The sequence below is a fragment of the Panthera onca genome, chromosome D1 (assembly GCF_046562875.1).
Source record: "Panthera onca isolate mPanOnc1 chromosome D1, mPanOnc1 haplotype 2, whole genome shotgun sequence".
Taxonomy (NCBI): domain Eukaryota; kingdom Metazoa; phylum Chordata; class Mammalia; order Carnivora; family Felidae; genus Panthera; species Panthera onca.
This window is the reverse complement of record NC_138348.1, coordinates 18,082,815-18,109,363: the sequence shown is the minus strand read 5'-3', so window position 1 is coordinate 18,109,363 and position 26,549 is coordinate 18,082,815. Positions and strand designations below refer to the sequence as shown.

The following is a 26,549-nucleotide window of genomic DNA, read 5'->3' as shown; positions in this document are numbered from 1 at the left end:
GTAGGATCTGCTGGGGCGTGGCGGGGCGGGGGGTTGTTGGGGGAGGGGGTCTGCCCCCTCTTACCAGGTCCCCAAGATGCCTTGCCTGCCTATCGACTCTTGGCCGGGCCACGTCACCGCAGTGCTGGCTCTCATTATGAAATGAAAATGAGGCAAGCTGTAACGTTCGACGCGTTATTATCTGTGGAACGCTTAGCCTGTGCAATTATCTCATCCAATCCATATAACTATCTTGGGAGCCAGGCTTATAACCCCCACATAGGTCCAGACTTAAGTCCCAGCTCAGTCACCTCAAGCTCTTGACCCTGGGGGAGTGGCCTCATTTCCCATGAGCCTCACATTTCCCATGGGAAATGGGAGTGGTAACAGGTGACTGAAAGGGCAAGCAGTCATGCGGATGAGCCATGGGGTATATAAAGCCCCTGACCAGGGATGCTGGGGGGTGGGGGGGGAGCTCAGTCGGTTAAGTATCCGACTCTTGGCTTCAGCCCAGGTCATGATCTCACGGTTCATGAGTTCAAGTGCTGCATCGGGCTCTGCGATGAAAGTGTGGAGCCTGCTTGGGATTCTCTCTCTCCCTCTCTCTCTGCCCCTCCTACACCGCCTCTCTCTCTCTCTCTCTCTCAAAATAAATAAATAAACTTAACAACAACAACAACACCTAACCAGTGCCCTGGCTCCGAATAATGCTTAATACATGGTAGGTTGTCTTATGAAATACTAGTATTTCTGGTAATCTGTAAGGCTCGGGTATGTGAAACGGCCGCTCTTCAGGGGCAAAGCTGAGAGTCAGGCTCAGGGGGCGTGGCCTCCAGCGGCTCAGCCAGGGAGAGGCCAGGGCAGGGGCTGGGTGGGCAGGGAGGCCCTGCCTGGCCCTTGCAGGGGTGGCCATTCAGACAGCCTTGAGCTCCAGAGAGGGAGGAAGGGTCCCAAGTGCTTCCTGTCCACACGTCCCTTTGTGGAACAACAACCAGGCCATTCTCTGTTCATCCCATGCCTCACTGATTTGTGCCCCTGGGGCACAGAGAGAGGAGCATCCTGGCTCATTCTTGAGGAGAACAAAGATGGAGGTCAAGGCTGTCTCCCGACAGGGCAGGCGCTGGCTCCAGGGAAGGAAGGGGGTATTGAGAAGGGGGGCGGGGTGTGTGCCAACCTCCCCCCACCCCCTGGAGGCTGTAAAGAAAAGCCCTTCTGGATTCCACTGTAGCCCTCACCACCCCTGACCTAGCTGTGAGGCCTGGCGAGGCCCTTGCCCCTCCCTGGGCCTTGTTTTCTGATCTCCAAACTGAGGAACTAAGCAGAAGGAAACACTGCCTCGGCTGGAGAAATCAGGGAGGGCTTCACGGCTGAGGAAATGTGAAGCTGGGCATTGAAGGGTGAGAAGAAGTACTCTAGGCTGACCACAGGGGCAAAGGTATTCCGGACCCACCTTGCAGCACCTGCAGAGACCTGGTGGCATCAGAGTGGGAGGGCCGGAATGGCCCTTTCGCGATGCTTTGTGAATGAATAATACCAAATAATGCATGTTCCTTATGAGAAAAAGGATAGAAGTCAGCTGAGTATAAAGCATAAAAGAAGCAGCACCAAAAGTCAGCATTTGAAACCATTTGAGCCCTTTTTAACATGATTAAGAAAATAGCCTTTCAGCTCTGTAATACATGGAGAATCTCAGATTCTGGGCAGACAGCAAAGAACAAAGAGCTGTCTTCTGGAAGCAGAGCCAGGCCCCAAGTGCTAGACGGACGGACAGCGCTTCCTGGGGGTGGGGGCTGGAAGATCACGCCAGTGGGGGCAGACACAGGGGACCGCCGGGACAGCGCTGGCGCCTGCTTCCCCACAGGCCTTTGCAGAGCCTGCGGCAGGACCGCCAGAGCTGAGGGGGGTGGCCGAGGGGGAGGGTCTTTGTAGGCGTGAATGAGGCCTCGCGGGAAGGGCCGCAGGGCTGCTTCTGGGAAGTCCCTGCGCCTGTCAGCTGGCAGAAGTGGCCATCTCGCTGGCGAGCAGCTGAGGGGTCCCCGTGATGGCTTAACTGTGGTTTCCTAAGGCGTCTGGCTTCAGGGTGCAGCAGGCTGGGGGGGGGGGGGGGGGGCTGATGACACCGTGAAGTCACTGCTGGGGTCTTGCCAGCTCTTTGATGCCACCTTTAAAATACGGCTCATCTTAACGGACAGGGGCTAAGAGGGTGGCCTGAGGCCTGGAGTGGTCTGTCTGCTCCTTGACCTCCAGACTCAAAGCTTAAGGCTCATGGTGGCATGTGTCCATGCCCTCCTTGGGCTCCTAACTCTATTTCCCCAGCCCCCACAGAGTGAGTTTTCCCCACGAGGGCGCCCCCTCCCCCCCCCCCGCCTCCCGGGCAGTCTGAACACCCAGGACCCCTGGGGGAATCCCCGTGCCTGGTGGGTGGTGGGGGGGGGGGGCCCACCTGAACCATCATCACCTTGGCTGTGAAAACAGGACAGGGGTGTTCCATTTCCTTCGCGGCCCCTGTGAAGTCTGTTAACAGTAATTATGAAGTTATGGGGAATTCCCAGGCCTCCTAATTAGTGTTAATAGGGGCTGGGTGAGCCATTCCTGGGAAAATAGATGTCTTTGTTTGCGTTCTCAAAATTAGACCACTGTGTTCTGCCTTTAGGTGTGATAGAGCTGTGTTCCCTTCCCTCCCCCCCTCCGCACGGTCCTGCACCCCTGCACACTCCTATCCCACGCACACGGTTGCACATATCTGCTGGCCACCGTATTCACCGCTCACACACACATGCACACACATACACACACATACACGTAGAAACACACATGCACACACACAGCCGCACAACGGACTTCAAGCCTTTGGATGCTGGATTAAGATGTCATTTTGCAAGACAGGTGCCGAACACCAAAGAGCGTTTCAGCCACTCTCCCAGCCCTCTTTGCCGATACCTTTAGGGGCTCCCCTCCCCCACACCGTACCCCGACCCCAGAGACCCCAGTGCGCCAGCCTCCCCAAATTAGACTATATTAACAAAGCATTACGTGTTCCAATTAACGTGGCAAGTGAACCTGGCTGGCTGAGCAGGCTCATAACACGCTCCCCTTCCCGCTAACAGGCCGAGGCCCATTTCCCCAGGAGGAGCGAGCCACGCCCGGGCTCCCCTCTGTCTCTGTTGGAATAATGAGGGCCGGCGTCTCTGTGCAGGCCTGTGGGAGGCTCCCTGCCATCTGGGTCTGTGGCCACCCTGAGGAGGTTTCCCTTGGACCAAGCAGGAGGGAGGGAATGAATGAAGGCACGAAGCTAGCATTTTTGGGGCGGTACTGGGCGTCGAGACTGTGCTAGGGTCTTCTACTTTGGATGATGCTCTTTCGACTGAGTGGTAGGTACCTGCAGGGCCTGGGGCACTCTTCCCCGAGTCGGGGGTACCCAGACTCTCAGGATCAGCCCAGTATGTACTAAGAGAATACCAATACTCCTCAAAGACTTGGAGAACTATACCTTATTTTTATATTAAAACAACTGTGGAGGGGCGCCTAGGTGGCTCAGTCGGTTGAGCGTCTGACTTCAGCTCAGGTCATGATCTCGCGGTTTGTGAGTTTGAGCCCCGAGTCGGGCTCTGTGCTGACGGCTCAGAGCCTGGAGCCTGCTTCGGATTCTGTGTCTCGCTCTCTCTCTGCCCCTCCCCTGCTCATGCGCTCTCTCTCTCTCTCTCTCTCTGTCTCAAAAATAAATAAAACGTGGGGCACCTGGGTGGCTCAGTCGGTTAAGAGTCTGACTTCGGCTCAGGTCATGATCTCACGGTTTGTGAGTTGGAGCTCCTCATCGGGCTCTGTGCTGACAATTCCGAGCCTGGAGCCTGCTTCAGATGCTGTGTCTCCTTCTCTCTCTGCCCCTCCCCCACTTGTGCTCTGTCTCTCTCTGTCTCTCAAAAATAAATAAATGTAAAAAAAATTTTTTAAAAATAAATAAAATAAATAAATAAATAAAACGTTAAAAAACTAAAAAAAACAACTGTGGAAATATTTTGAAATAAAATGACATATATATGTATGTGATATGACACACATATATATATATATATATATAATGAATTTGTGAGGTAAACAGATTTCCAGGCAATTTTGCTCTCTCACTTTCTTCTCTGAGCTGGGTCCCCAGATTTCCAGGTGTGTGTGGATAATAAGATTTCTTCTGTAGCCAATGCAGGAACAGAGAAGCAGGGGTTTGTGTGAGGTCCTAAGCCGTAGCATAATGCTGTGTGATGTTGGACAAACCCTACACCATTCTGATCCTCTTATCTCTGAATGGCACAGTGGCAATGGTAATAACACACCCCCCAAGGCCAGGGTCACAGTATGCAATCTGGGCAGCTGCTGGGGGAAGGGGCTATACTTAAAAAGACCCCACACTTGGCTTAATGCTCTGCTGTTACCATCTTGAAAAAAAATTTTTTTTTAATTTTTATGAGAGAGCGTGCGAGGGAGGGGCAGAGAGAGAGAGGGAGACAAAGGATCTGAAGCAGACTCTGCACTGAGAGTGCAGAGCCCGATGTGGGGCTTGAACTCATGAGCCTCAAGATCATGACCTGAGCCGAAATCAAGAGTTGGATGCTTAACCAACTGAGCCACCCAGGTGCCCCACCATCTTGAAATTCTTCACTTTTGAATAAGAGATCCCTCATTTTTACTGGGTCCCACAAATTATAGCTGGTGCTGTATCTTTCGATAGATTTTAGCAAGGGTTAAATCAGAAGTTTATAAGAGGCCCACACAGAGATTCATTCTTCTCTCCCTTCTTTCCTTCCTTCCCCAAATATCCACTGAGCACTCACACTGTGGCAGGTGCTGTACTGGACATTGGGATTCAGCAATGAAGCAGGCAGAACAAAGTCACTGCCCCCCCCACCCCCCGCATTCAGAGGAAGGGGAGAGAAGATAAATAACAGGAAGAAAACATTGTTGGAGATAAGCGTCAACAACAAAGGGTCGGATAGTGACTAGAGGGAGAAACTATTTTAGGCTGGTGGGGAGAGGGGGGGTGGGAGTGGTCAGTTATGGACGTCCTAAGGAATCTGATCAGAGACCGGAATGAAATGAGGGATTATGCCATGTGGAAAAGAGAGTCCCAGGCAGAAGGACCAGCAGGTGCAAAGGCCCTGAGGTAGGAATGTGCTTGCCGTGTGGAAGAGACCAGTATGGCTGTAGTGGGTTGAGGGAGAAGGAGGGTGGGTGGAGATGAGCTCAGTGATGGGGGAGGGGGCTTATAAATGTTGACGGGAATAAGTAAACAAGGGGGTAGAGGATTCCTTCAGCCACAGCTCTTGACTCTGGGTCAAGTTGTCTCTGGGCAAGGGACGAGTGGCAGCCTCAGGGCCAGGCTCTCTACTGTTGGTAAGGGATGGCTTGTCACCTAGCTCTGTGTCTCCTCTGACTGGACAACAGCTCTGACTGCCTCCCCCTCCATCCTGGCCCAGTCAGCCGAGCCTCGCTGATGGGGGAGAAGCTGGGAAAAAGATGGGCGGTAGAGGGAGAAGCAGCCTACCGTTCTTGGGGATGAACTTGAACCCTTGCCACTGCCGGGGAGGGCCAGTCCCCTCTGGGAGTAGCCGGTCATCTGTAACCGCATGACCAGGACAGGGCGACCTGGGAAGAAAGATTTCTTTGAGCATCACTGGTGAAATTGGGCCAAGGATCCCTAAATCCATGTTTCAGAGAGAAACCTGACCTTAAAATGGTGTGAGGTAATTGAAAAGTAGCAGAGAGAAGGGTGAAAAAGAAAAAAGCCTGGGGATTTCCAGTTCACACAGGTCAGCTGTAATCCTGTAAGGCTTTTTCACCGTTGAAGGGCTTTGTCCTAGTTTCGTGGTCTGGGAACCCAGAAGGTTGTGGAAGGCTTCACTGGGGTACACGTGAACAGGCAGACATTTCCGGCCGCCTGGAGCCCAGCAATGTGAGTGGACCTTCCCGGAGCCCCCGCTATATGCCGGGCCTGGTTCTGGGTGCACCCACGTTGCATCACCCCGATTACCCGTCACTGGGGAGGCGCTGCGGCCCCACGGTACACGGCGAGGAGGTGGTTCGGCCCCACCCCTCTCGCCCCTGCTCACTCACATAACGGGATCTAGGTTCTCTTTGAGGTTTGTCTCTTACCGGAACATCTACCCTAGAAAGTCTGATACGATGCCTCACCTAAGACTGTTTCCCATGGAATCTCTTCTCCAACAGCATTTGCTATTCAGAATTACACCAAGGAAGGAGGCACCTGGTGGTGGGGAGGATGGGGGAGGTTAATGGCCTCAAGCAAAGTTCAGAGTCATTCCCCCAACACACGTGATAGCTACAGCATAGCCCTGCTGCGTGCGTCCCCCTGGACGTGACCCAGCTCCACACACGTAGTGAGGCCCGGTGGCTCAGACACGAAGTGACTTGCTCAAGGTCACGCTGGAGCCTCCTTCTAAAGCCTGCTCTGTGTGTCTACCCACCCCCCCCATCCCCATGTGGTCACTGCCCCATGAACTGGCTGAGTCTTCCTTTCTTAATTACTGGGCAGCCAGGGGGAAATGAAACACCTGCCAGGTTCTTCCTTTTCCCAGCAAGGAAGCGCCCCAGGACCCCCTCCTCCCAGCAGGGCCCGGGCAGACCTGAGGTTGCCTTGGGCAAGCCAGCTTTGTAGAAGGGCTCACACATGCCGAGCCTCTAAATTAACTGCGGCCACCGCCTGCTGGGGGTCACAGTTCCAGGGCTGGGCTAGGGGACTTATGTCCAGGCCCCCAGCGAGGTATGCTTTCAAAGAAGCGTTTCAGCTGACATAAGCAGGTAGCCTTCCGCCTCCCCAGGAAATGGGCAGTGTGTGTGTGTGTGTGTGTGTGTGTGCACGCGCACACACACACATGAAATCACTTCTAGACGGGAGAGAGAGCAGACAGTGGCAGAGACAAGACTCTAAGACTCTTTATGGCACAGGCTGGCTGTAAAGTTGGAATCTGAACCCTGATCACCGGACTAAAGACCATACCTTTTATCCTTACGTCTCAGGAATTGCAAAAAAGGTGCCAGTGTGCCTTTGACTTGAGCCAGGCCCGAAGCCCCTTCCCATAGCCCTTTTCTCAGTGCTGTCACCCCGGCCTCACAGGGGACACATGGGTGGCTGGCACCTCTCCTGTCTGTGCTCTGCGGGGCAACTCCAGTGTGCTCGAGTGGGTGCGTGGCCTTCACTGCCAAACTCAGGTACACTCCATGCACCTTGTGATCCGGTGCCCGCGGGGGTGAGACCCACCTTCCTTTGCCCCCAGAGTTCTTTTTCATTGAGACTTCTGGAGCCCTGACTTCTTTACTCCCTGGGCATTTGTTAGCTCTGGAGGCTACACATTGAGCTGTGTTTACATGTTTAAAGGATGGGGTCTGCTCATCAAATATTCAGACCACCATTTCCACTCCTGAAAGGACAATACCTGAATCCTTTCCACCCAGAAATGGAACCGAGGACACCTAGAGGTTTGCTCAGTGTTGGCAGTGGGAGCCGTGAGCCTGGCTCAGGGCCCAGGACGGATGAGCAAAAGGTATGGCTTCCGTGTCTTGGGCAGAGTGGTCTCTTCAATGTTCACATACACAAGATGACAAGGTACACAGAGGCTCAGAGAAGCCGAAGCCACACAGGTAGTGAGTGAGTGGGAGAGATGACTCCCCTGGTCACTCTGATGCGTTTGGCCACTCCCCATGCTGCCTCCCCAGAGCAGCCCAAGGAGGACAAGAAACTTGCTCAAGGTTATGCTGTTGGCTGTTGACAAAGCAAAGACTAGTTCCCAAGCCTTCCCCCTGCCCTGCCCCCCCCCCCCCCCCGCCATGCCATACCCTCTTTTCTAGTGTATTTCTTAATTCTGGAGAATTCCATGGTCTGCCCCACTAGCTCTGAGACCTTTTAGACACCCTCTGAGCCCAGATGCTGGAACTAACTGCTTGGGTTCTAAATGCCGGCCTAGTAGCTGTGCAGCTCTGGGCAAGTTACTTCACATCTCTGTGTCTCCATTTCCCCATAATAATTGTGCCCGCTTCATAGCTTATTGCAAAAATTAAATGAGTTGCAGTAAGGTCCGGCCGTGGTATCAGAGGGTGACCAGCTCTAGCTCCTTCAGCGCCTCCTGCTGGAAAGCTCCCCCCAGTGCTGTTCAGACCCTTGCATGCCCCACTCGGAACTCTTAAGTGGGCCTCACCCGCTGCCAGGGCCACAGCCGGAGCCCTGCCTGCTGCAGTGAAGTTAGTCTCCCAGCCGGGCTTTGCTAATTGCTGAGGGCACTGCCCACCACCCCCGCGGGGCTCCTCAGACCCTCTCGATAACCTGGGGAGGTGCTTCCGTCTTTATCCTTGAGGGCACAGAGAAGCTGCTGAGGCTCAGACAGGTGCTGGCAGTTGGCAGGGGCTGCACAGCCTGCACCCAGGGCTGGAACCCAGTTCTCTGGGACCTGGTTCTGTTCTCTCTCCCATTCTCTGCCCCCTGCGCCACAGGGGAACCACATCCACTTCTAATCTGCAGCTTTAACCCAAGGTAAGTCCCTAAATATTCCTTAGGGTCAGTCAGGGCTCCGCAAACCACAGTTGGTGAGCCAAATCCTGCCTGGTCTTTTTTTTTTTTTTTTTTTTTCTTTTGTAAATAAACTTGTATTGGCCCACAGCCATGTCCATTCCTTTCCGTGCTCTCTGTGGCTGCTTTCTCGAACAAAGCAGGGTTGAATCATTGTGACAGACACAGTAGGTCTGCAAAGCCTAAAATATTTACTACCTGGCCCTCTAAGGGAAAAGTAGCCACCTCCGCTCTAGGTGAGCACCTGCCAGATCCTTCCCTTGGTTCCTCCCATCCTGCCCAGCACCAGCTCATGGGAAGGGCAAGGTGGGGATCTCTGTCCCATTGCACAGATGGAGAAACCAGGACCCGACGTTTTGTTTTTTTATGATTACCATACTGTCAGGAGGAAGTAGAAATTTTCTCCTGGCACGCTCTAAGATTGAATACTTGCTCATCCCCGAGGCTTCCGGCCAGGACTGCCAGCACCTTTTCTGGCCTGGAAATCGTGATGTTTGGTGGGAGTTGGTGGCCAGGCTTCTGTAGACGGATGGACTATGTCTTCATTCCCCTTTGTCTGAGCACCTCCCCCACCCCCTACCTGTCTCCACTCTAGCCCAGCCCTTTCCCTCCCCCATCCCTGACCTGCATCTTTCTTTAGGGCTCCTAGGGCTGGGTTGATTTTTTTATGGGGAGGAAAGAAAACAGGGCTCTCTGACTCCTGCCTGTCTGCTCAGGCCCCGCCCCAGATTTTCCTTTGATTCCTTTCCTCACAGGCTTTTCTCAGCCACGCAGGAGCTCTGTCTTTTCTTGGCCCTCCAGAACTTGAGCTGCAAATACCTGTAGTCATTCCTCTTATGGGAAGGGGTTGTGGCCTCTTTAATTCGGGCCAGGTGACTGGAATCAGTTGCAGTTGCCCTGGGAAGACCCAGCGCCTCTAATATTTATTACCAAGCAGATGTAACTTGGGCAGTGACCCCCAAAGACAAGAGGTTGGCGGGGAGGAGGCAGGCATGGTTTCTGCTCCAGCAACAGTTCCTGGGCCCTGGGGGCGGCGAGGGGGACGGTGGAGAGGGGAGGGGTAGTTCAGGGATCCCACCCTGGTGGGTGAGGAGGGGTAAGCCTCACCCATCTGCCCCAGCACATCTCAGGGTGTGGGGTTTTGGGGTAACCCAGCTTTGAGGGACCTCCCCTCCATGCTATACCAGGCATCATGTAGACAGCAGGGAGGTGAGCCAGGGCCAGGGAAGTCCCCTCACTGAACACAGGCTGAGCTTATCTCAATGCAGAGAGGAGCACAGTGAAATTGACGGGACATTGATAGCAGCCTGGCCTCCTTGAAACAAGGGTAACATCAGCAGCCAAATAGAAGGCACGACACCTAGGTGGGAAGCTAGCTGTGTCGTCTCAAGCAAGCTCCTTGACGACTCTGGGCCCTACTCCTGATAAATTAAAATCATCTCTGCCCTGCCTGCCTGGCTGGATGGTTGTGGGGATTAAGCAAGAGTGTGAAAACAGAAGGGAGCTGTAAAGCAGGGTATTAATGGAAAGAATTGTGTTGTGATTAATGTAAAGCAGGATGGAATTTGCTGAGATGCCAGGAGGAACTTCCCTACTTGAGGAGACATCAGAATGAAACGGCGGGGTTTATTTAGCCTCCTTACTGAAGAACTTTAAGAGTAAGATCAAATTGGTTTGCCCCTTTCCAGTATTCTTGACGTGGGCAGAGGTGTGGGCCAGATGACTTTGGATGTCTTTTTTTTTTTTTTTTAATTTTTTTTCAACGTTTTTTATTTATTTTTGGGACAGAGAGAGACAGAGCATGAACGGGGGAGGGGCAGAGAGAGAGGGAGACACAGAATCGGAAACAGGCTCCAGGCTCCGAGCCATCAGCCCAGAGCCTGACGCGGGGCTCAAACTCACGGACCGCGAGATCGTGACCTGGCTGAAGTCGGACGCTTAACTGACTGCGCCACCCAGGCGCCCCTGGATGTCTTTTTCATGACACTATGGCTAATGCAGTTAGGCAGGAAAGTGACCAGTGGCCATATCTGTGACTGTGTATGTGTGTGTGTGTCTGTATATGTCAGTACATTTGTCTGTGTGGACGTGTCTGTGCGTGAGTGTATGTGTGCGTGGCTGTGTCTGCGTTTGCTGTCCGTGTGGGTTTGTGTACATGTGTCTTGTGTGTAGAGCGAGTCAGTGAAGGCAGACCTCAAGCTGACTCATCTTTATCACTAAGTTGTTGGGAGAATTTCCTCTTGCCATCCTACCCAGCTTGGGAGGGTGTGGACAGAGCACCAGGGTAAAAAGATCTTAAGTTTGATCTTAACGAACTAATTTGTTGTTTTTGTTACACACCCTTCTAAATGCGGGGTAAGGAGAGCTGGTTGAAGGGTACCAGCTCCGGAGCGGACTGTGGAGGCCTGAATCCGGGCTCCTCTGCTTGCTTACCTGTGGTCCTGGTGTCTTACTTACTTCCCCTCTTGGGGCCTCCGTTGTCACATCTGCAAAATGGGGGTAACAGTGCCTGCCTTCCAGTGCCGTTGGAAGGGTTAAGTGAGTTAGAAGATGTAAAGCCCTGGGGCACCTGCGTGGCTCAGTCGGTTGAGCGTCCAGCTTCAGTTCAGGTCATGATCTTGCGGTCTGTGGGTTTGAGCCCCGCGTCGGGCTCTGTGCTGACAGCTCAGAGCCTGGAGCCTGCTTCAGGTTCTGTGTCTCCCTCTCTCTCTGCCCCTCCCCCACTCATGCTCTGTCTCTCTCTCTCTCTCTCTCTCTCTGTCAAAAATAAATAAACATTAAAAAAAAATTAAAAAAAAGAAGATGTAAAGCCCTTAGCACAGTGCCTGGCCCATAGAATGGGCTTCATACATGCTAGCTGTTACTGTTTCTGGCCTGGCTTCTGGTAGATGTAGCAGAAGAAAGCAGTGGCTTTGGAGCCCACGGCCTTGGGTTCAAGTCCGCCACTTAATAGCTGTGTGGCCTTGGGCAAGTCACTGCATCTCTCTGATCCCAGCTGTCTCAGCTGTATTGGGAATAATAATAGGCTGCCCCCTAGGATTACAGTGAGGCTCAAAGGAGAGAAGGCAAGGACTTTACACAGTGCCAACCGCATAGTATGCAAAAAAAGTCAGTTTCTCTTGTCCACCTGCAAAAGAGAACCCCTACTCCGGCACCTACCCCCTTCACCCCAGCAGTGGAATTCTGGGTCTCACCCACTACTTGGGTCCCAGCCACAATCTGCCCTATCCTGTCGGACACTAAAGACAGCTACAGAGCCAGGAGCCCTCAGCACCCTTCTCTGCACAGGAGGGGGGAGGGAGGGAGGCGTAGGGGGGCTTCTCTGACAGGAGTTGCCAGGGTCCCCCCACCCCTTCACCCCAGCTCAGACCTGTGCCCTTTCCCACCCGGTTCCCAGGCCCCCTTAATACCCGAGAAGCCATTAAGTATTTAAATCTGGCAGCATGGCAAGCCAGGTTGCCCCAGCAACAGCCCTGCATATTTTGGGATGGATTTCCAAGTCTTTCAAAGGGTCTCTTGCAGCTCCCAGCCCTGAGGGGCGATGAAATGTGGGAAGGGAGGGATGAGGGCTCACGCCCCCCACTTGGCTTAGAGATGCAGTGGCCTTGGGAAACAGAGGAAGGATACCAGGGTTAGAGAGAGGGCAGGCTGTGCAGAGTTTTCTGGACTTGAACCCAGGACTCTTGCCTGCCAGTTCCTTCTCTTTGCCACTCGCTCTGCCTTGTGTATTCAGCCAGAAGATGCCCACAGTGCTAAGAAGGCACTTAGCACTGTGCCTTCTGGGGTCTGAAGCCGGTTCTGCCCCTTGCCAGCTGGGCCACCGTGGGAAGCTCACTCACTTTTTCTGAGCCTTGGTGTAATTCAGGAATAGTTCCCCCATCGTACATGATGTTGGAACAGTGCTCAGCATGGTCTCTGGTGCATGTGAAGCAGGAGCAGTTATTATGTCGACAGTATTCCTCTTGTCCCCTGAAGGGACTCACGGGAAGTGGGAGACACAGCTCCGGCCACTGAGGCCTTACGTCTGGGGGGAAAGGTCCAACAACAACGGTGTGTTCATAGGACACATCCAGTGCTCCACATCGCTGTCCCTTCTAGTCATGGAGGCAGTGTCGTGTGGCTCCTGCCATCTCCACATTCACCCTTCCCACAGGCTTTCCCCAGGTGGGGTTTTGAGGCCACCCCCAGCATATGCCGAGGCTGCCCCCCCGTGTGGCAGGGAGCACCCAGGCTGGGGGTCTGGATGATGTCATCCAGCCCTGACTGTGCTGTGTGCCCTTGGGGGGACCTCTTCCCCTGGATGCTAGTGTCTTTGGCTATTAGATGGGGGTGACCTCCTTTGTGTAGAACCCTCCCTCTCCCGATGGCACAGATGTGCTAGAAAACCATAAGGATGGTGGGGCGCCTGGGTGACTCAGTCGGTTAAGTGTCTGACTCTTGATTTCAGTTCCGGTCATGATCTCAAGGTTCGTGAGTTCGAGCCCCACGTTAGGCTCTCTGCTGGTGGTGCGGAGCCTGCTTGGGATTCTCTCTCTCTCTCTCTCTCTCTCTCTCTCTGCCCCTCCCTCACTCGTTCTCTCTCTCTCTCTTTCTCTCTCTCAAAATAAATAAACTAAAAAAAAGAAAAAGAAAACCCTAAGGATGGGCTCTTCCCCCAACACTGTCCTGTGGGTGCCCCTCAGGAAGTGAGCCCAATGGGAGGACCCCAGACCTGCAGGCCCCTCCTGGTCTCTCTGGTCCTGGAAGGTGACTCAGGGCTGAGGTGGGTGGCGAAGGACCCAGAGCGCCCGCTCCTGACAAGGGGACACCGGGGCTCATCCTTTCCTGGATTCAGTTTCATCTCAGACCTCCAGGGGAGGCAGAAAAGATTCTGTGCCCACCCCCACCCCAGCCCCAGGCTCTCTCCAAAGGCAGGAGGGTTTCCAGAGAGTTAAAATCTCCTGTCTGCTCACCACTGGAAGGCTGGCTTTCTTCCTCATCCCCTTGGTAGCCACACCATCTCCTAGAACCTGAGTATCCCTGCCACAACCCGGAAGGGTTTCTCCTGGGGACCAGGAACCTCCTTGTTGGCTCGGAAAGTCTTACCCTCTCCTTTCCTCCTCACACGCCTACTTTTGCCTGGATCACCGGATCACTGGATCACTGCCAGTGGCTGGCTGTCAGAGAAACTTTGCCGGGGGCTCAGAGGGACCTGAGGACACGGGAGCTCTGGGGGGAGGGCCGGCGTCCTCACTCTGCCCTGGCCTACTCCCTCCCAGCCTTTGGACTCTGGTGTCCTGAGGCCAAATCCTGGGCCTGATACAGAGTAGCCACTTCTCTCTGCTCATGCCCAAGTTCAAATTGGTTGCCTTGCCTTCAGCACCTTGACGGTGGCAAATGAAAGTCCCTGCGGGAGGGTACAGAGCCTGTGTCCCCGGAGGCCTTTGCAAACAGGTGGTCTCCGGGCAAAGGCGGGAGGATGGGGCCGTTGGCCTGGGTCTGGGGTGAGCCGGGGCCCATGGAAGGAATGGGAGGCATGCATTGTGGCAAGGGTCACTCTGGGCGGCCGCAGCCCAAAGCTCCCAGGGCCACACCTCTGGAAGACAGCCCGTGCAGAAGGACAAGGAATCTTGCTTTGTCCTAACGATTCTTCCAACCTACCGTGTGACTTTGGGCCAGCGATTTCATCTCTCTAAGCCTCAGTTTCCTCTTTTGTAAAGCAGGAGTGCCCATCTCCCGGGGGGTTGGGAGGGTTCAGGAGGTAGTGTGTGCCCCATCCTTTCCGAAGCCAAAATAAGTTAACATGTCAGTCTTAGGAGGCTGCCTGCGTGGGGGAAGAGCTTAAAATCGGGAGCTCCTGCCTCCTCCCGCTGTGCTGTGTGACTTTGGGCAAGACCCTGCCCCGCTCTGGGCTTCAGCATCCAATGTGAAAAGAGGGAGTTGGAGGTAACGCTTACTGAGGCACTTCGGTCTGTGAAGGGTCTCTGATGGAAACAGCCCCGCGGGAGGTCTGGGACAGAGGAAGGGGTTGTGGCAGGGACCAGGCGTCCAGACCAGAGCTGGTTCGACTCACACCCTGGAGACGGGGCCTTCCCAGACGGTGCAGATCAGACGCTCCGTCCCCTCGGCATTTACGGATTCGGTGAGTCTGGGGGCAGGGAAGCCTGTTATATAGAATCCCTCTGCATCCGTGCCGGGCTCGGCCGGGTGAACCTTCGCGGTGCCGCCCCCAGGAGCCTAATTAGATTTTATCCCCCGCTCAGCTGTGTCCATGTCCCCACGTCCGTGCCATCACCAGGCACGCCAGGATTGCGGGCCAATTGCTTGTTTATGAGACCGTCTGTCTTGGGAGGAGGCCCAGCAGGCCCAGCCAGCGAGCAAATAAATCCTCCCCCCTCGGCTTTGAACCTGATGGCAAGAATCGTTTTTATCCTGACAAGCCTCTGCCCCACGTCCTGATGAAGGAAAACAAACACGGGTCTTAGAGTCGGGCAGACGTGGTGCCGGGTTCTGGCTCTGGGACCTTCCTGAGGCCCCTTGGAGCCTCAGTTTGCCCGTCCGTGAAAAGGGAGTGACGGCAGGGTTGTCTGTTTTGCAGGGCTTTTCGTGATGGGGTGCGTGTGGGTCAGGTGAGATCGCTGTAGGTGAACAAATGACACACCGCATCACCGCTGCCCTGTACTCCCCGCCCAGAGAGAGCACTTGGTGCGGCTGTGAACACGCCTCTCCGAGGGCGGGGTTATTGGTTGGCACTAGATTTGAGTGGGTCCTGGAGGGAGGAAAGCCACCGGTGTCTGTGCCTTGGACCCAGCCCAGCGCTGGCACTGGCAGGGGCCCGGCCTGCAGGAAGGAAGGGACTGGTTGTACAGCCACCAAAGTGCTTCAGCTCCAGCAGTCCCCTCCCTCGCCCCCCCCCCCCCCCCCATGGTCTCAATGGCTCTGAGGACCCCTGTCTTACGGGTGAGGAGCCGGGGAGGCTCGGGAGGTGAGCCCTCAGCAGAGCCCTGCCGGTTGGAAGCCAGGCTGCTGGAGGTGTGGTGGCTCCCCGGGGACCCTGAGGCTCCGCCCTGGACCACAGAGCCCTCACCTGGCCGGGGTGCTTGCACGATGACATTTCTCGGCTCTACACCAGCCCGGACCCGCCTGTGCTTCCTCCCGTGGGGCTTCCCTCAGTTCCACCTGCCTCCTCCTCGCTCTCCAGAAAGTATGCCCGGGGGGTGGGGGCAGTGAAAGTAAAAGGAGTGATTTATGAACTGAGCTGTTCTTAATCAGAGAACCCCTCCCAGGCCCGCCCGCTCTGTGCAGAGGAAATTGAGCTGCCATCTGGGGCGGTGGGAGGGGCGTCTGGCCCAGGCAGGGGCCTGCACAGGAGAGCCCTGAGGCGCTGGGTGACCTCACCCGTCTCTGCCCCTCTCTGGGCCTCAGGGCCTCCATCTGTCAAGAGATGGCAGGATTGGGTCGTCCCCAGGAGGCTTCCAGCTGGCACAGGGGCGGGTGCTAGCTGGCTCCCTGGGAGTCTGCCTGGTTGCCTGATTCAGGATAGAGCAGCCCTGGAGTGGAAATTTTGGAGCCTAAGGCGTAGAACTTCCTCTTCCTGGTGTTCTCTCCATGGGCTGGTATCTTGTCAGGAGCTCTGATTTGGAGTCCAGCTTGGACCTGAATCATGGCCATGTCTTACTAGCCATGTGAAGAAACTCAAGCCGGTTATTTATATTCTGAGCCTCAGCTTCCTCATATATAAAATGGGATAATAATGGTACCTACCAGGGCACCTGGGTGGCTCAGTTAAGCAACCGACACTTGGTTTTGACTCAGGTCATGATCTCACTGTTCAAGATGGAGCCTCTGTGCTGACAGCGTGGAGCCTGCTTGGGACTCTCTCTCTCCTTCTGTCTCTCTGCCCCTCCTCCTCTTTCTCTCTGAAAGAAAGAAAGAAAGAAAGAAAGAAAGAAAGAAAGAAAGAAAATAAAGAGAAGGAAGAAAGAAAGGAGGGAGGAAGGAAAGAAAGAGAGGAAGAAAGAGAGAAAGAAAGAGAAGGAAAGAAGGAGGGAGGAAAGAAAGAAAGAAAGAAAAGAAAAGAAAGAGAAGGAAGAAAGAAAGGAGGGAGGAAGGAAAGAAAGAGAGGAAGAGAGAAAGAAAGAGAAGGAAAGAAGGAGGGAGGAAGGAAAGAAAGAAAGAAAGAAAGAAAGAAAGAAGAAAATAAAGAGAAGGAAGAAAGAAAGGAGGGAGGAAGGAAAGAAAGAGAGGAAGAAAGAGAGAAAGAGAAGGAAAGAAGGAGGGAGGAAGGAAAGAAAGAAAGAAAGAAAGAAGAAAATAAAGAGAAGGAAGAAAGAAAGGAGGGAGGAAGGAAAGAAAGAGAGAAAGAGAAGGAAAGAAGGAGGAAGGAAAGAAAGAAAGAAAGGAAGGAAGGGAGGGAGAGGAAAGAAATAACGAAAGAAAGAAAACAAAGAAAGAGAGAAGGAAGGAATAAAAGGAGGAAGGGAGGAAGGAAGGAAAGAGAGAGAAAGAAAGAAGTAAGAAAGGAGAAAAGAAAGAGAAAGAAAGAAGAAAGGAGGGAGGGAGGAAGGAAAGAAAAAAAGAAAGGGAAGGAAGGAAGAAAGAAAGGAGGAAGGAAGGAAAGAGAAAGAAAGAAGAAAGAAAGGAGGAAAGAAAGAGAAAGAAAGAGAAGAAAGAAAGGAGGGAGGGAGGAAGGAAAGAAAGAAAAAGAAAGGGAAGGAAGGAAGAAAGGAGGAAGGGAGGGAGGAAGGAAAGAAAGAAAGAGAAGGAAGGAAGGAAGGAAGGAGGAAGGGAGGAAGGAAAGAGAAAGAAAGGAAGAAAGAAAGAAAAAAGAGAAAGAAGGAAAGAAAAAGAAAGAAAGCAGGAAGAAAGAAAGGGAGGGAGGAAGAAAAGGAAAGAAAGAAAGCAAGAAAGAAAGAAAGAAAAAAGGGAGGAAAGAAAGAAAGAAAGAAAGAAAGAAAGAAAGAAAGAAAGAAAGAAAGAAAAACATAGTGGTGCCTCCCCCTAGATGGGGGTACACAAGAAAATGCAGGAGAAATGCTGAACAGAGCCTGCTACATGATAACACTCAATACTATTAGTTATTGTTAGGTCGGTCATCACAAAATTGTAGCAGTTATTTTGAATTTGAGGCCACTTAGGGGAAAGATGTTTATATCCGTCCTGACCGAGCCATATGCCTATGGTTCTCCCCCATGCCCACCCCCACTGATAACTGGGGGATGTGGTTTGGGCGTCCTCTTATTTCCAATATGTGACGCTGCTGATAATAACAGCTCCCCGTGGGAAGAGCGCTTTGCAGGTTTCCAAATCCTATCAATTAATTTCATGCGCTTCATATCATGAATTCTTACAACCACCTTTGGCTTCAAACTTGAGGATCACGGTTTTCAGAGGAGAGCCTGGCGTCTCAGCGAGGGTAGTGACTTTCTGAAGGTCTCAAGGGAGCTGGCCAAGGCAGGTGCCGTCCCGGCAGCGATGGGGTGCGTGTGGAAGTCATCGCCTCGGCTGCCCTTTGCCAGCTTCCCCTTAATGCAGCTCGTTGCTGTGTCCGAAAACAGGATCCAGGCCAGGGGCTGGGGGAGCAAGAAGGACAAAGACGGGAGGTTGTTCAGAGCGGTTGGAATTTGAAAGAGGGGTAAGCCCGTTTCAGCCCAGGAGCCGGCGTACGATGGGTGGGGAAATCCAGTGAAGAAGAGGCTGAGAGATGCTAAACGGAGTTCAGTGCCTCCTCCTTGTCACTGGGTGGGCCTTGTGTGTCAGCCGGGTGTCTCATCCCAGCCTCAGTGTCCAGAGGAAGAAGAGTTCAGGGCAGCTGCCAGCCTGGGAGGCTGGGCAGGAATGGTGATGGTGGGGGACCATGGCTGGTCTGGGGCAGGGGAGAAACAAGGGGAGGGGAAAACCGACTCCTCCCTGTGTCCCTGAGCCCCAGGGCCAGGCCTGCATTATAGCCCCTCTCCCTAGGACCGCAGAGACCCTAGCTCTAGAAAGGAGCCTGCGTTGGCTTTATCTTGCCCAGTGACCCATCCCCCCCACAAAGTTCCAGAGCTTCTTGGACCTTGCCTGGCCCTGGGGGGCTTCTCCCTGCCCCCCGTCAGCCCTCTTGTGTCCACCCTGCTGGTAGTGTCCTGCCGGCTAGGAGGCAGAGTACACAGAACCTTCCCTCACCCCCACGGCCGATTTCAGGGGATTCATCACCGTTTAGGCCAGATGGGGCTGGGCTTCTGCCCCTCCCCTTCCTGGCCCCCCACACGGCTTTTCTGACATCTTGCCTGGAATCTCCTGGGATCTCGGGAGGATGCTCAGCTTTGCCACTTACGTCTGTACATCTCAGTTTCCTTCTGTAAATGGGCCAGTAGTCCTCTTAGCACGGCTGCTATGAGGCTTCAGTGTTCTCACACGTGGGCGGACAAAGCATTTTCTCCCAGCCCTGGGTCCGATCCTGACTCCTGGGTCTGCATGCGGGCTCCCTCCCTTCCTAGCTGTGTGATGCTGGACAAGCCGTTTCCTCTCCAGGGCTTGGCTTCCTCTCGGCAAATGGCGATGCTGGTGTGATCGCTCCTTCCAGGTGTTGGGAGCACCCCGTGAGCTCATGCATATGAGCGTGTAGCCCACAGCTTCACGGCAGACACAGAGGCAGGCAGTGGACGAGCCTGCCGCGTGGGTGTGTGTTTAGGCCAAACAGGGGCACCAGGGGACTCTCGGGAGGGAGGCCCCTCCTCTTGCCTTTCCTCCGTCTGCCCAGCGTCACCTCCACACTTCCTCAAGACTTGCTCACCCGCGCCACCCTTTCCCCGTGAAACCTCCCTACTGCCCCCAGTGGAGTTATGCCAATGGGCAGTTGGCTCACCTTCCTGCGGGTCCCCAGCCCCATCGTCATCCCTTTCTCTGTCTCTCTGATCTCCTCCTCCGAACACAGGGGCGAGCTGACCGGCCTCTCCATTCCCTAATGCCATCCCGTGATGAGGGTGAGCTTACCTGCAACCCTGTTTCCTAACATGGCACCCAGCACGTGGTAGGTGCCAATCCGTGTCTCCTGAGCAGGTGCATGGATGGATGGAGAGGATTCTTGCAACCACCACCCCATATGAACGGGATGGAATCTGAACTGGTGCCTGAGACCCCCCACCCCCAAATCTCCCCCTTCCTCCCCGCGAGAATGCCCACCGAGGCCCAAGCTTCCCCGGCCTCGTTTTTCTGCATCCTCCTTGGGCAGGACCCGGCCGGGGAGGTGCCCACAGGTGTGGTAGAACATGAGCCTCCATCCAGGCCCATTTGGCTCCTGAAACCAAACCCTCGTTTCCACTGCTGGGATGTGGCTCTCTAAAGGAGCCTTCTGGCAAATCCTTACGTGAGGCTAAGGAACCCTTTCCGGCATCAGATTTCTCTCTCGGGAGTTCGGATTTCTGGGGAGGGAGTTTGATGAACAGCGCCCTGCCGGCAGTCTCTGCTGAGGCATCACCGCAGGTGCCCAGGCGGCATCCGTGTGGCATCCAGGCGTGTGGGCCACCACACCCACTGCCTCCTCTCAGCTCATCAGCCACACGCAGTACATCGGCATAGACGAAGCCCATACCGGAAACTGAAAGGCTCTTAAAGATGTGGTCCCCCATACAGCTCCTGTGGGGACCCGGGAGCTGCCGTCTGGGCAGAGGGCGGGCACCCCGTGCGGGCCTCCCCAGCTGGAGTGGGCCCGGATGCCGAGAGCTTTTCATTAGCGCTGATGGGCCCGGATTAGCGAGGCGCTCGCCCTGTGTGCGTCCTTAAGGCAGGTTTTCATAAACAGCTTCTTGAACGCGGCTGCTGCTTATTGACTTCCTATAGTAATTGAATATTTTCTCTTCTAGGACGAGCTGGGCCAATAAAAGAACACACCAGAACCCCTCCGACCGGAGACTCTGACCTGCTGACGCCGAAAGACCTGCCCAGGTGACAAGTCAGTACCTGATGCTCCCTCTGTGGGCACCTCTGCCCTGTCCCCCCGACACTGGCCCCCGTCCGCCCCCCTCCAGCTCTTCCTCAGTCTGTCTCTTCCTGTGTCACTTCTCGCTGTCTTTCTCCGTCTTTCCCTCTTTCTGACTCGTCTCGGTCTGCTTCTCTGATTTGCAGATCTGCACCGGTCTCTGCCTTTTCTTTTCCCTCTATTCATTCCTTCCGATGTACTAATTGAGGCCCTACTATGCGCCAGGCCCAGCTCTGGACACTAGGAATATGGCAGTGAACAAAACAAGCCTAAGCCTTTATATATATATTTTTTAACATTTATTTATTTTTGAGAGAGAGAGACAGAGTATAAGTTGGGGAGGGGCAGAGAGAGAGGGAGACACAGAATCAGAAGCAGGCTCCAGGCTCTGAGCCGTCAGCACAGAGCCCGACGCAGGGCTCGAACTCACACACCGTGAGATCATGACCTGAGCCGAAGTCGGACGCTTAACGACTGAGCCACCCAGGCGCCCCAGTCCATGCCTTTATGAAGCATGCCTTCTAACAAGGGAAGGTACGTGCTACCAAAACAAATAAGGACAACACCGAGTAGGCAGTGCATCCACAGGGCCCTGACCTGGGCTTCAAGGCCAGCGCCCTAGGCTTGCCTCCATCACTAACCGGTGTGATAGCTTAGCCACACCCCTTTTCCATTTCTCAGCCTGTTTTCTCATCTCCCAAGTGAGGGGATCAGGCCACTCAGTGCTGCCCTCCCTTCTCATGACTGAGCACTTCTTTATTGAAATGCCGGTGACATAAATTATACCAGCCCCAGATTCTAAAGCAGGGGTGACACAAGAGGGAGTGTCGGAGAAAAGTTTCCGACCGGTCGGAAAGGTCTGACACACCTGGTTTCGTCGCACAAGAAACAGTTGGTTGCCTCTGGGGGTCGTGCTGAATGATAACACGCCTGTCTGTAAGCCCAGAGCCCTCAGCTGGCCAGCACCGTGACAGGCGCCACCGTGACCTGAGATCCAGGGCAGCAGGCTCCCCACCCATTCTCACCCTGGGGGCAGACCCCTGAGCCGGCCCTGGGGTGAGGGGGTGATTCCTGAGGTGTTCATGGAAACCCTGAAAATAGCGTTAAGAGAGTGCTAGCCCCGGGGAACCCAGTTTGAGAACCGTTCTCCCCATTCAGAAACCCTCCGCATCAGGACCCTCCCGTGTCCTGAGAACTCGGTGTACTGGCGTCTGGGAGAGTCAGCGAGAGGAGCCGCCTCGCGGCTGCGCAGCAGGGAGGAGATAAGGGGCAGAGCCACGGAGCGTCAGGCGTGGCATAAAGAGCTCTCTCTAGAATACCATTCAGTCTTCAGGCCACGCAGTTTCCTGACGACGTCAGCATTTCTGGCCCCATTTTGCCGACGTGAACGCAAAGGCCCAGAGAAGTTATGCGACGTGTCCGAGGTCCATGAGGCTGGAAAGCGGAAGGACCAAGCCCGGTCTGACCCCGCAGCCCCCGCCCACACTGATACTCTGCCCTCCCGGTCCCCGTCCCCTCCGTGGAATGGGGAAACGTCAGTGGGCCTGTCAGCCCTGGCCCCAGGGAGGGTGCGTCATTTCCCTTCAGCAGAGGGACCCCCGGTCTCCTTCATAAGTGCCTTTTGAACATCAGTTAAGCCCTGGGACTTCATAGGCTCAAGATTCTTCTCAGCCCCCCTTCCAGAAACTATGTGCCCCACCCTCCTTTGAGGCAAGTTAGGGAACTGGGCTATGATTCGCTTAACTTCCAAAAGGCTCTGTGGGTGAGTGGAGCTAACAGCCAGGTCCAGGCGGGGACTGGAGGCTCCCTGGTCCGCCCCTCGTGTCCAGCCAGTTGGCTAAGGAGGTATGTCCCACATTCAGAAACCCCTGGTGGCAGGTGGAGCTGGCAGGCAGTGGCCTTTTGACTTCAGCCTGGCGGCGGATGATGGCCCCAAAAGCTGATTGCCCTGAGCGGCAGGACATGAGGTGGCGCAGGAGGTGTGAAATGATGTTGGAGAGTTGTGGCTCCAGATTAAGGAGAGACCTGGGTTCGCATCCTGGCTCGGGCGCTTGTGCGCTTTGTGACCTTGGATGAGTGATGGCACCCGTCTGAGCCTCAGCTCCCTCACCTGATAAATGGAGATGGCATTACCTCTATCCTGGAGCTTCCCGAGGCTTGAGACTGTGTGTGGTCCTTGGCACACGGTAAGAATTTGAGCTGCTCGACTATCGTTAGCCCCCATGTGTCCACTCATGGACACATATATATTTAGAAAGAGGACACATATATATTTAGAAAATGCACTCAGCATTTTCCATGCGTTGTGAGGGAAGCATTGTGTTTATGCTGATTTTAAAAAGGAGGGAATTTAGATGCAGGCAGTTTAGGAACTTGCCCCAGGGCACCCGCTAAGCCTGGCAGGGCTGGGCTTCTGATCCTTGGTCAGGCACCAAGGCCGTCTCTCCAGCCACGTACCCTGCCCTGGACCTGGGTCTCGGTATCTCCGTCTGCTCTCCGGCGCACGTCATCTATTTTCCTACCTGCCTCACCTTCGAGGTTGTCAGAGGCTCTTCCCAGGAGACACGCTCCTTTCATTGCATTTGTTTGGGAGCCCTGCACTCCGCAAGCTACCCAGTAGATGTGATCTGTACCGAATGTGGTACGTAATAAATACAGGTAGTCTGTTTATGAGCTGCTATATTTATTATGCCCCTTAATTGCTAAAAAGCCAGAGCCAGCCGAAGCCAGATCCCGCCCTGGAGAGCGGCGTTGCCTGGGAGGGCCAGGGAGGGGCTGCTGGCACCTGGCCTCCGGCAGACTTTCAGCATCTTAGTGGGATCGCTCCTTCTGCCCTCCAAAGGCCCATCCAGTTCAAGCCTGACGGAGGGAACCGATGAGTCATCAAACTCCTGTTCCATCGTTTCGCAGAGGAAGATGCTGAGGCCAGGGAAAGGAAGTGACTTGCAGAACAGGAGACTGGGACTCTGGACTCCTAGTCCAGTGCTCCTTCTGCCCCTCTCCCTATCTGAAAGCTGCCCCTGGACCAGGCGGACCACAGGATCTGGAGTGGGCTGAGTGGCGTGCGTATAAGCTCGGGGATGTCGGGCAGGTCACTTCACTTCCCTGAGCCCCGGTGCCCTCGTGTTTGCGCTCCCCGCATCATGGGGCTGTTGAGTCAGGGCAGCCACTGCGTGGGCGTGGCATGTGGCTGGCAAGGAGTCAGTGCTGAACAAATACTATTTTCTGTCCTCTTGCCCCTTTTCAAAGAGCACAGGGTCTCAGCACATGTGCGGAGTTGAGTCAGCCTAGTGCCGAAGGGAGAGGGGGTTGGACCGCAGTGCCTAGGGTTCAGGTCATTGTCCCGGGGATCCTGGGGTCAGGAGTAACAGCGGCCCGGTGGTCACGTCCAACTGCAGAGCTGGGGTGGTCATGGTGAGAGCAGTCCACTCTGCCCCGGGCCAGGTGCAGTGGGGAGCCCTTTCACGGGACTTCACACTTAACTCTCAACAACATGCCACGATGCAGGTTCTACATGCCCATTTTTGCAGATGAGGAAACTGAGGCTCCCGGAGGGTAGGTCACTTACCAGAGACACAGAGGTAGAAAGATGAAGAGCCAGGACTGGAGCCCAGGAGTGTTTGTTTCCAGAGGCCACTATGTTTAGATGCGGGTTAGATGCTGCTTCTAGACGGCCGGAGATGGAGGAGGGGCGTGGCTGGTGAGCTGGCCCGGAGATGGCATCCTGGAGAACTGCTCTGGAGGCAGGGATGATGGAAGTGGCAAAAACGACCCACAGTCGAGGATGATGATCAAGACGTTCGGCAGCTGGCAGGCACTGGCATGGACCGGTCAGAAGGCAGGCTGGCTAAGCAGCCTTCTGGGCTTTCTGGCCTCAAGAAGATCTAGAGAGAAAGGCGAGCAAATGGGGCATCAAAAGAAGTCACATGGGGACTGTCCTCACTCTGGAGAGGGCACAGCAGAGAGAGGAAAGGAGGTGCAGGAGTTGGGAGCCCGCTGCTGTGTGAGTCCTCACGCCCCCTCTTTCTAAATATCGGGGGTAGAGAGGACACAGCGACCCCACGCACGCAAAGCCCTTAGCCCAGCACCAAGCTTCCTGCACGTGCTGTTTAATCAACATTTGCTATGTGGCGGGTTTTCATGCAGTCCAAACCATGTACCAATCCCTGCTGTGTCCCAGGAGGAGGGCACGGCTGCTGTGCTTCGCAGGGGCGTGGTGTGGCTAGATGTGCCTTGTGGAAAGGTCCCTCTAGAGGCAACTGGCTGGAAGGGGAGTGGCTGGAGGTAGGGAGCGGGGCCAAGACTGACAGCATCTGACTGAGAGAGGATGAGGCCAGGAGTAGGACTGACGCTGGAGGCACTTGAAAGATGCACGGAATAGAGTGGATGGTGTCACCGGATTCCAGCTTTGGAGGCAGATGACGCTGCATAAACTCAGGCCACAGCTCAGTGAAGTAAAGAAGAATCATCCCCCCGCCCACGCACATGCATACACACACATGCACACACACACTCCATCCAAATTGGACTGCCGGGGTTCAAATCTTGGCTTCACCACTCACTAGCTGCAATCTCAGGCAAGTCACCTAGCCTCTCTATGCTCTCAGTTTCCCATCATTAAGGTGATGATCGTACTTGTTTCGTACGTTGTTGTGAGTTCATACACGTCCAGTGCTTAGGGTGGAGCTTTGCACGTACTAAATGCTCAGTAATGTCGTTATTCGCAGGGGTAGAGACTGGCCAGGTGACCCCAGGAACCCTGTGTTTCCCTTTTCCTCTCAACCAATCTAAGAAAAGCCCTTGGAGCGCCTTCGGAAGGACAAAGGCTTTGAGCCTGGAGGTTCACTCCCTGATTTTTCTCTTGGAGTGGCCTTGGGCTCATCGTTGTGTGACCTGACGTGTTGGTTTCTGCCACCCAGTAAAGTAAGAAGGCACGTCTGGTTCTGATGCTCAGTGCCCTGCCTGTGTGTCCCCTGCTCAGTTCTGTCTTTATCTGGCACAATAGGCCGAGCAGTTCAGCCAGCAGGAGGGGGGCCATCTCAGCCGGGAAGCCGTAGGGCTCCAGGGCCCATGCCCGCCCAACCCAGCACCTTCCTCACGGGCTCCCAGGTGCCTGAGTGGTGCCATGGCCACTGCTCAGCCGAGATCAAACACTTGGCACGTCAGCAGAAACCACGAGAAGAGAGGCGAGGCGCCACCCTTTCCTGTACGCCCTTCCCCAGCAGCCGGTTCCCCCTGTGCTTTGCTCTCCGTGGATTCAAATGCACTTTAAAAACCCTCTGGCCTAAAGCAAAATGCAGCTTGGGGCATAGTCCTGTGGCCACCAAGAGGAATGGGCCGCATGGCCCTGGCCACTTTGTTCCTTGGACTGTGAGGGTGTTGGCCTTCCTTGCTGGGGAGGGCGTTGGATTGTGGTCTGGGGCAGCGAGGGGGCAGGTTTGCTGGGCGCCCACCGTGCGCCAGGCACCGTGCACGGGCTCTGGCGTTAGATCTTAGCATTGCCTCCTACAAACTGCGTGGCCTTGGGCAAATCCCTTAATCTCTCTGATAATTACATACATACACCTCGCCAGGTAATGTGAAAGTTTGCCCTAACCAGTGCGCACACCTCATTGGTTGTTACAAGAATTAAATGAGATAATATATGTGAAACGCTTGGCCATATTAGCACACAGTGGGCACTCCCCAATGGTGATTACTATTATTAATATGATTCATCATAGACCTCGCAGTAACCACTTAAGGTGGGAATTGTCAACCTTACTTTGTGGGTGAGGAAAAGTGACCCTGGCTCTCTCCGCAGGGAAGATGGGAAACCGTTGAAAGTAACGAAGCACCGTCTTCCCCATATTCGTCCGCGTCCAACACATACTCCCAGGATCCTTTGCACCAAGTCATGTTGTACCAGCACAGACCGCCTGCCGGGGTCACCTGAAGAGGGACTCTGGACTGGCTCAGCTCCAGCCCTGCCCCTTACCAGCTGAGGGACATTGGACCTGCTATTTCCATTGCGAGCCTAGTTTCCTCACCTGTCACTTGGACCTCTGATCCCTGCCCCGGGGG

General features: G+C 54.6%; 1 protein-coding gene across 4 annotated transcripts in view; it reads left to right on the top strand.

Annotated features, from left to right (window-relative positions):
- The window catches only part of TSPAN18 (tetraspanin 18), a 187,811-nt gene that overhangs the window by 141,856 nt on the left and 19,406 nt on the right, over positions 1 to 26,549 (top strand). For 3 of the 4 annotated variants that reach the window (XM_078433387.2, XM_078433389.2, XM_060606449.3), the window contains one exon: positions 20,371 to 20,459. The gene's annotated coding sequence lies outside the window, so the exon portion shown is untranslated. The remainder of the gene's footprint in view (positions 1 to 20,370; positions 20,460 to 26,549) is intronic. The other variant, XM_078433388.2, reaches the window with a different exon arrangement.